This window comes from Mirounga angustirostris, unplaced genomic scaffold (assembly GCF_029215605.1).
Source record: "Mirounga angustirostris isolate CCGP_5_RB_7025 unplaced genomic scaffold, mMirAng1.0.hap1 SCAF_13, whole genome shotgun sequence".
In the NCBI taxonomy this organism is placed as follows: Eukaryota; Metazoa; Chordata; class Mammalia; order Carnivora; family Phocidae; genus Mirounga; species Mirounga angustirostris.
The window spans coordinates 9,344,660-9,352,918 of record NW_026991721.1 but is presented as its reverse complement, the minus strand read 5'-3'; positions in this window follow the sequence as shown (position 1 = coordinate 9,352,918).

Genomic DNA, 8,259 nt, shown 5'->3' with positions numbered 1-8,259 from the left:
CATATTTTTCTCATTTAGTGCTCTAAATATATCATGCCAGTCCTTTCTAGCCTGCCAGGTCTGTGGATAGGTCTGCTGCCAATCTAATGCTTCTACAATTGTAGGTTACAGACCTCTTGTCCTGATCTTCTTTCAGGATTTTCTTTTTGTCTCTGAGATTTGTGCATTTTACTATTAGATGTCATGGTGTTGACCTATTTTTATTGATTTTGAAGGGGGTTCTCTGTGCCTCCTGGATTTTGATGCCTGTTTCCTTCCCCAAATTAGGGAAGTTCTCCACTATAATTTGCTCCAATATACCTTCTGCCCCTCTCTCTCTTTCTTCTTCTTCTGGGATCTCAATTATTCTAATATTGTTTCGTCTTATGGTATCACTTATCTCTCGAATTCTGCCCTCGTGATCCAGTAGTTGTTTATCTCTCTTTTTCTCCTCTTCTTTATTCTCCATCATTTGGTCTTCTATATCACGAATTCTCTCTTCTGCCTCATTTATCCTAGCAGTTAGAGCCTCCATTTTTTAGTGCACCTCATTAATAGCCTTTTTGATTTTGACTTGGTTAGGTTTTAGTTCTTTTATTACTCCAGAAAGGGATTCTCTAGTATCTTCTATGCTTTTTTCAAGCCCAGCTAGTATCTTTATAGTCATCATTCTTAACTCTAGTTCCGACATCTTACTGATGTCCATATTGATTAGGTCTCTGGCAGTTAGTACTGCCTCTTGTTCTTTTTTTGAGGTGAGTTTTTCCATTTTGTCATTTTGTCCAGAGAAGAATAGATGAATGAGAGAACAAAATGCTAACAGGGTAACAACAACCCCAGTGAAATATACACTAAACAAATCAGAAGAGACCTGAAAGTGGTGGAAAAAGAAAGAGGCGGAAAGAAAAAGAATATGATCAGTCTGGTGAATAGAACAGAGCCACACACTAGATTTTGGGTGTATTTTGGTCTGTTAGAAGAAATTGCCTCCCAAAATTTTAAAGAAAGAAAAACATATATATACAAAAATAATGGTAAATACAATAAAGGGATGGAATATGACCGTAAAGATGAAACTTAAAAATGATTTTTAAAAAGGAATTAATGGGGCACCTGGGTGGCTCAGTTGGTTAAGCGACTGCCTTCGGCTCAGGTCATGATCCTGGAGTCCCGGGATCGAGTCCCGCATCGGGCTCCCTGCTCAGCAGGGAGTCTGCTTCTCCCTCTCCCACTCCCCGTTTGTGTTTCCTCTCTCGCTGTGTCTTTCTCTGTCAAATAAATAAATAAAATCTTTAAAAAAAAATAAAAATAAAAATAAAAAAAATAAAAAGGAATTAATAAGATAAGTTGGTTGAAAAAAAGAAAGAAAACAAATTTTTTTTTAAAAAGGAGAGAATGTGATCAGGCGGGAGACTAGAACAAAGCCATATGCTAGATTTAGGGTATTTTGGTCTATTAGAAGAAACTTTATCCAAAAATTTTAAAGAAAGAAAAACTTACATATATACAAAAAATAAGTTTAAATACAATGAAGAGATAGAATATAACTAAAAATGAAAATTTAAAAAGATTTTTAAAAAGGAATTGATGTTGGTTGAAAAAGGAAAGAAGAAAATTTCAAAAAAAATAGAAAAACTTTGAAAGACTAAAGAATCATGGGGGGGAAAGCCATGAATTCTATGTGCAGTATTCCCCTAGCGCTGGAGTTCTGCCGTTCTCATTGATCGGTAAACTTGGTCTTGGCTGGCTGTTCTCGCTGATCTTCTGGGGAGGGGCCTGTTGCCGTGGTTTCCAAATGTCTCTGCCAGAGGTGGAATTGCCCTGCCCTTGCCCCCTCCTGGCTAAGTAATCTGCTCAGGTTTGCTCTCAGGAGCTTTTGTTCCCTGCAAGCTTTCCCTACAGCTTTGGAGGCGGAGAGTGAAAATGGCAGCCTCCCAATCTCTGCCTCAGAGGAGCCGAGAACTCGGGCCCTGCTCCTCAGTGCACCCCCAGAGAAAAGCCGTCAGTCACTCCCGTCTCCCCGGTCTGCAGCTGCACTCCGTGCTCACCCAGCCTGTGACCGCGCATTTCTATCTCTGGCACCCGACCCCGTGTGGAGTCTCCAAACCCAGCAGATCCCTGCAATGCGCTCCCGCGCCGCTCCTCCTGGGGGAGGAAGGAGAGTTTCCCCGGATCTGCCGCTTGTTGGGTCCCTGCTGGAGGAGCAGGGGCCCGACTGTGCGGCGGATCACGGTTTAGGGCAACCCCGAGCTGAGAGCCCGCACCTCGGCTCTGTCTCTGCAGCCGGCTTCCCCGCTCCGATACCTGGGAGCTCTGCTGCACTCAGGCACCCCCAGTCTTTCTGTGACCCCGAGGGTCCTGAGACCACACTGTCCTGCGAGTATTCCACCCCCTGCTTAGCCACTGGAGCGATGTCCCTCAGCTGAGCCGACCTCTAAAAGTTCGGATTTTGTGCTCCGCGGTTCTATCACTTGCCAGAAGCAGCCGACGGAGGCCCCCCGCCCCGCCCCCCACCGTCTATCCTCCCGAACACCTCAGATTCACTTCTCTGCACATCCTACGTTCCAGAAAGTGGTCGTTTTTCTGTCCATAGAATTGCTGATATTTTTTCTTCAATCTCCTGTTGAGTTTGTAGGTGTTCAGAATGGTTTGATCCCTATCTAGCTGAATTCCTGGGACCAGACGAAATTTAGGTCTCCTACTCCTCCACCATCTTGCTCCTCAGCAGTTGACTTTTATATCCATTTCATTGTCATTTTTAAATCCTCCACAAACAGGTACCCATTCATTCTCCATACCCTGTGGGAACACTCCCCCCACACCACCCTCCACCTCCAGCATGTCATGGAGCATCTCCCCTGCCCTGGCCAAGTGTATTGCACTGAGATATTCTAATAATAAGCCATTATTTTTTAATCTGCTGAGATAAAAAAAAATAAGTAGAAAAATGGAGAGACATATATGTATTTTGGAGGTAAAGGAAGAAGATCAGGGACTCAGAAATGGCTTCTGCAACCAAATGGAATAGATTGCTACTTGGTCCTATCTCTGAGCAGTATATTTTCCAAAAATACACAGCCCAACAACTGAATAATGGCTTTTAAAGAATTACTTTTAATTTAATTTTTAACACATAAGAATAGGCAATGTGCAGCAATTTTTTTTTTGAGAGAGAGAGGCAGGGGAGGGTCAAAGGGAGAGAGGGAATCCTAAACAGGCTCCACACCCAGCATGGAGCCCAACGTGGAGCCCAGTGTGGGGCTCAGTCTCTCAGATCATGACCTGAGCCAAAATCAAGAATCAGAGGCTTAGCTGACTGAGGGCCCAGGTGCCCTATTGTGTGCAGCAATTCTTAAATCCTGTTTTCCTCTCTCTTCAGTGTCTCTCCCCTCTTTGGTCTTTACTTAAATGTCTCTTTCTCCGTGAGAAGAGTAGCATTTTGTAGATTTTTCCAAGTCTCAATAGAAGAGAGCTGGTTTTACATATTTGCTTCAGTCTTAAATGTTGCACCATCCCATGTCTGGAAGCCAGATTACATAGGGGTGAGGAGTGAATGGAAGGTTAAAAAGTGAACAGTCAGTCACCCTCCAGAGTCTTGTGATAGTTGTTTCATATGTTGGTCAACAGAACCTAAATGTGCTATTTTCTGGAATGTGTTCTCTAGAATAACTGAGGACAATACATGTTTATATCAGAACTCAGAGAACTGTCTGACCAGACTCTGGAGAGTCCTTCCACCAGGAATGCTCACCTCCTAGACACCTCACACTCTCTCCCTCACCTCCTTCAGATCTGGGCTAAAACATTATGCCCTGGTGAGTCCTTTCCAACCCACCTGCTTTGTGTTGCTCTGAGCCTATCAACAGTGATGGTATCTGCTAGCAATGCCTGGGGCACTCCCTGGGCCTGTATGACTTGTATTGATCCCCCACAGACACATTCTAACTGGAGCTTACGTTGTGGCTAGACCAGGCCTGTGGTTCTTGTTATGATTGCAAGAAGCACCTCAGCAACAACCATCAGGGAACATCAAAACACAAGGTTCATTACTCACAAGTCCTGGAGGGTATATTGCATGCTGGGGGCCGCACTTGGAGGTAGCCAGTAGAGAGAGATTGAGTTCTGACCTGGGGTTCCTGCCTTTATTGGAGTTGAGGGTGGGGTTTCTCGGATTTCCTGGGTTCACTCTTTAGTGGTGAATTGAAAACATAACAGTGGCAATTAGGGCACCAGGAGGGAAAAGCAGGGTCCCTCAAGCAATTATCTTCCTTTCTGTGGCCTCAGGCTGATGCTGAATTTATCTACATGCCCTGGCTTGTGCTATCAAACCTCCCCAAGAGGTACGCCAGTAATAGGGGAATGTTGGCTGGGATTCAAACTGGTTGCAAATAAGCCACAACATATGACATACCGATTCGACTACATGAGGAAGAGGTAGGAAAATGTTTCTAGAGTGCCTTTTGGGTACAATAGTCCAGTGAAAAAGCCTCCGTGGTTTTCTAAGGGAAATTTCATAAATAACAATCACCAGATGTGGGGCTATGTTAGCCAGAGTGGTCAGAAATTAAATAAGACAATTTGGTTGCTGATACCTTCTGGGCTCTATCTCCATGGTCTAGTCGCTAAGAAAAGGCAGCACTGAGGAAAGAATGTGGTTCTCTCTGTACAATGCCTGGTGCTTATTCTGTCTTCGGATTCAAAGCTTCAGACTGGGTGAGATGAGCTTCCAACTGAAGTGAAGCAGTGCAGTGTGGCTGACCCCTGGAAAGGTAGCATGAGAAGCTTCTGTAACATCTCCCAGCTCTGTATTGACAAGGAGCCCACCTGGATCCCAAGAGCACAGAATCAGGTGAGAGATAGGTGGCTGTGTTAGTGTCCTAGGGCTGCTGGAACCAAGTGCCACAAACCAGGCAGCTCAGATCAACAGAAAGGTATTCCCTCACAGTTCTGGAGGCTAGAAGTCCAAGATCAAGATGTTGGTAGGGCCAAGCTCTCTCTGAAGATGCTAGGGGAGGACCCTTCCTTGCCTCCTCCTAGCTTCTGGATATTGCTTATAATCCTTGAGTTTCTTGGCTTATAGATGCATCACTCCAACCTCCACCTCCACATGGTTTTCTCCCTCTCTGCATCCAAATTTCCTTCTTATAATCACATTGTTAGACCACCTGTTGGGGCCCAAGTCCCCCAGGTAAACAAAGACACTGTTATCAGATAGGATACGCCAGTGGTTTAAAGATCATCTCCCAGGAGCAAAGGGCAAAGGTCAGATCCTTCTTGCAGTAAGGTTAATCCTTTGTTGTACAGCTTTATTCTGTAAACAGACTTTCCACACAGTGGAAAAGATGACCACCAACAGCCCCAAATCAACAGTCTCTAATTAGTGACTGCAGTAGACAAAACTTTTCTTTTTGTGTCCAAACTTCAATTCTAGAGAAGTTATATAATTGGCCCTGCTTGGATCACACAGTCACTTTTCGAGCCAACTACTCTTGCCAAACAAATGGAATACCATGATTGACCAGGTTGGGTTTTTGTGTCCATGTCTATGGCTATTGATTGAAGATCTATAACCAGGAAAAAAGGAGATGGAAATGGTCAGGACTCTGTCAATAAATGCCACCTTACCAACTGTTGTCCCCACTTCCAACTTAGGACCAACCAGAGAAGGCCAAATATGTCCCCCTAACCGATCACATAGGATGCCCACTTCTGGTCTGCCCGCCCCCAGCTTCCCCGCACCGATAACTTCCGGTCAGAGCACACCCTTTCCTGTCATTGAGTCTCTGCCAAACACAAGTAATGGTAGCCAATTCCTTGGCTATAGCATGTTCTGGGTTAAAAAAGGGACCCTGGAGCAGGGGCTGGCCTTCTTCAGCTCTGGAAATCAGAGCATCAGGCCAAACCTTTACCTCAGGCTTTTGCTTCTGTTGCCTGCCCTACCCCCAGGGATATGCAGTTACTTTCAGCTAGTGACAAACCTCACTTCTCTCTCTTCCTCTGAGGAACATAAAGTCAGAATGTGGGTGTTTGAGAATAACTGGACTAAGGGGTGACTGAATCTGCTGTAATTTTTAAGAAAACCTTTTATTCTTTTTTTTTTTTAAGTAGTCTCCATGCCCAACGTGGACCTTGAACTCACAACCCTGAGATCAAGAATTGCATGCTCCACCAACTGAGCCAGCCAGGTGCCCCAAGAAAAGCTTGTATTCTTAATCTTCAATAGCAGCAACTTCCTTTTGACACAGCTCTGAAAAAAGCTTCTCTGCCTTGTGCATTCATTTCCTGTACAGTGGTTTTCAAACTTTTTCACTAAGAAATTCCTAATGATGGAAGAGAAAGAGCTAGTCACTCCCTTTCCCTGGGGAAGGGGAGGTGAGGAAATAATAAATATATTAATAATAATAATTGCAGAAACAACAGCAACCCTGTATTATGCATTTACTATGCACCAAGTTAATGCTAAGGACTTTGCCTACATTTTCTCATTTAATCTGTGCAGCAAACATGGTTTCCTGGACTGGTTGCTACAGAAGTTGTGGTTCAGAGTTCTATTTTTGTATAAGGTCTGGCCATTGCCCTTCTGAATTCAGTCTATCAGGAAGTTGTTACTGGTGGAAGAGTCTGTGTTGTGTGGATAGAGGTCTCTGTTCTTGGATTCCCCAAGAAAGATTTATGTGAGGATCCGAGCTGGAATAAAGACAAGCAGAAGGAAAGTAGCAAGCACAGAGCAGTTTATTAAGCAAAGTACACTCTCAAGAAGGGAGAATGGGCAGGCCCAGAGTTGACAATTTCACCACAGTTAGGGATGTCTTTTCTTTCTATGTTTGTAGAAGTAATGGGTCATAGCTAGGGAGATCTCCCACTGAGGATGTTTCCAGTCATCTAAGGGACTCCTACTGTTTAGGAGGGGGAGTTTTTGGCCCTACAATGTTCTTGCCTGAATTGTCATGGCCATCTTCCTCCAGGGAGCGTGGGATGGTGGAGTGGGAGGGGTGAAACCACAATGTAAATATATTACAATGAAGCTATGGGTTACCCTGGGGCAGAGGTTGAAGAGGAGAGTGTTAAAAGCCACAATCAGAAAGGGAGCCAAACCTTGAGAGACTCTTTGACTCCAGGAAACAAACCGAGCGTTGTGGAAAGGGAGGTGGGTGGGGGGATGGGGTAACTGGGTCATGGGTATTACGGAGGGCATGTGATGTGATGAGTACTGGGTGTTATACGCAACTAATAAATCATTGAACACAACACCAAAAACTAATGATATACTATATGTTGGCTAATTGAATTTAAATTAAAAAAAAAAAAAAGCCACAGTCAGGCTTCTAATGTGTCATCTATTTATCACCACCTTTGTCTCCAGCTCTTAACTAACTGCCTGCTTTATCAGAATCAGGCCCTACATTATGAGTATCTTAAATTGGGGAGGCTGTGTGGTGCTATTTGTTGGACAAAGTGAAAATTTATCTTTGACATTGGCTCATCCAACCAATAAAAAGTTTAAAGCAAATTACTAATGGAAATAAAATTATAATTCAAAAGGCTACTTTGCATATTAGAATAATGTATCCTTTGGTTCATTCCGCTAATCTAGTATCATACAGTTGTCTTATGGATAGAAATGTAAACTTCTATTGGAAGGATGCTATGGCAACGGGAAGAGGGGGGCGGATACAGATGATTGGTTAAGTCATCCAGGGGGTCAGAGCCTTAAGGGAACTCTCTGGAGCAGGTTGAAGAAAATGTGTCAACAACAACAAAAAAACTAAGGGCACATGTGGTTTAAGGAATTCAGAGCTGGGCTCCTGGAAGCTCAGAGGAGGGAATCCGCCTAGGGTTTCAGACTCTTCAGAGCACCTCCGGCACAGAACCATATTATAGTTTATCTTTCCGTTCTTTACAAAAGGTTAAGGAGAGGGGCGCCTGGGTGGCTCAGTTGGTTGAGCGACTGCCTTCGGCTCAGGTCATGATCCTGGAGTCCCTGGATCGAGTCCCGCCTCGGGCTCCCTGCTCGGCAGGGAGTCTGCTTCTCCCTCTGACCCTCCCCCCCTCATGTGCTCTCTGTCTCTCTCATTCTCTCTGTCTCAAATAAATAAATAAAATCTTTAAAAAAAAAAAAACAAAACAAAACCAAAAGGTTAAGGAGAGAGACGATTAGAAGGAAGCGATCTGAATTTAAACGAATAACAAGACTGAGAAACATTTCGAGCAGAGGAAGGGTATCAGTGCCCACTGCATTGCTTTTCAACTGTCAGTTACAAAACCTTGGCACATCACGTA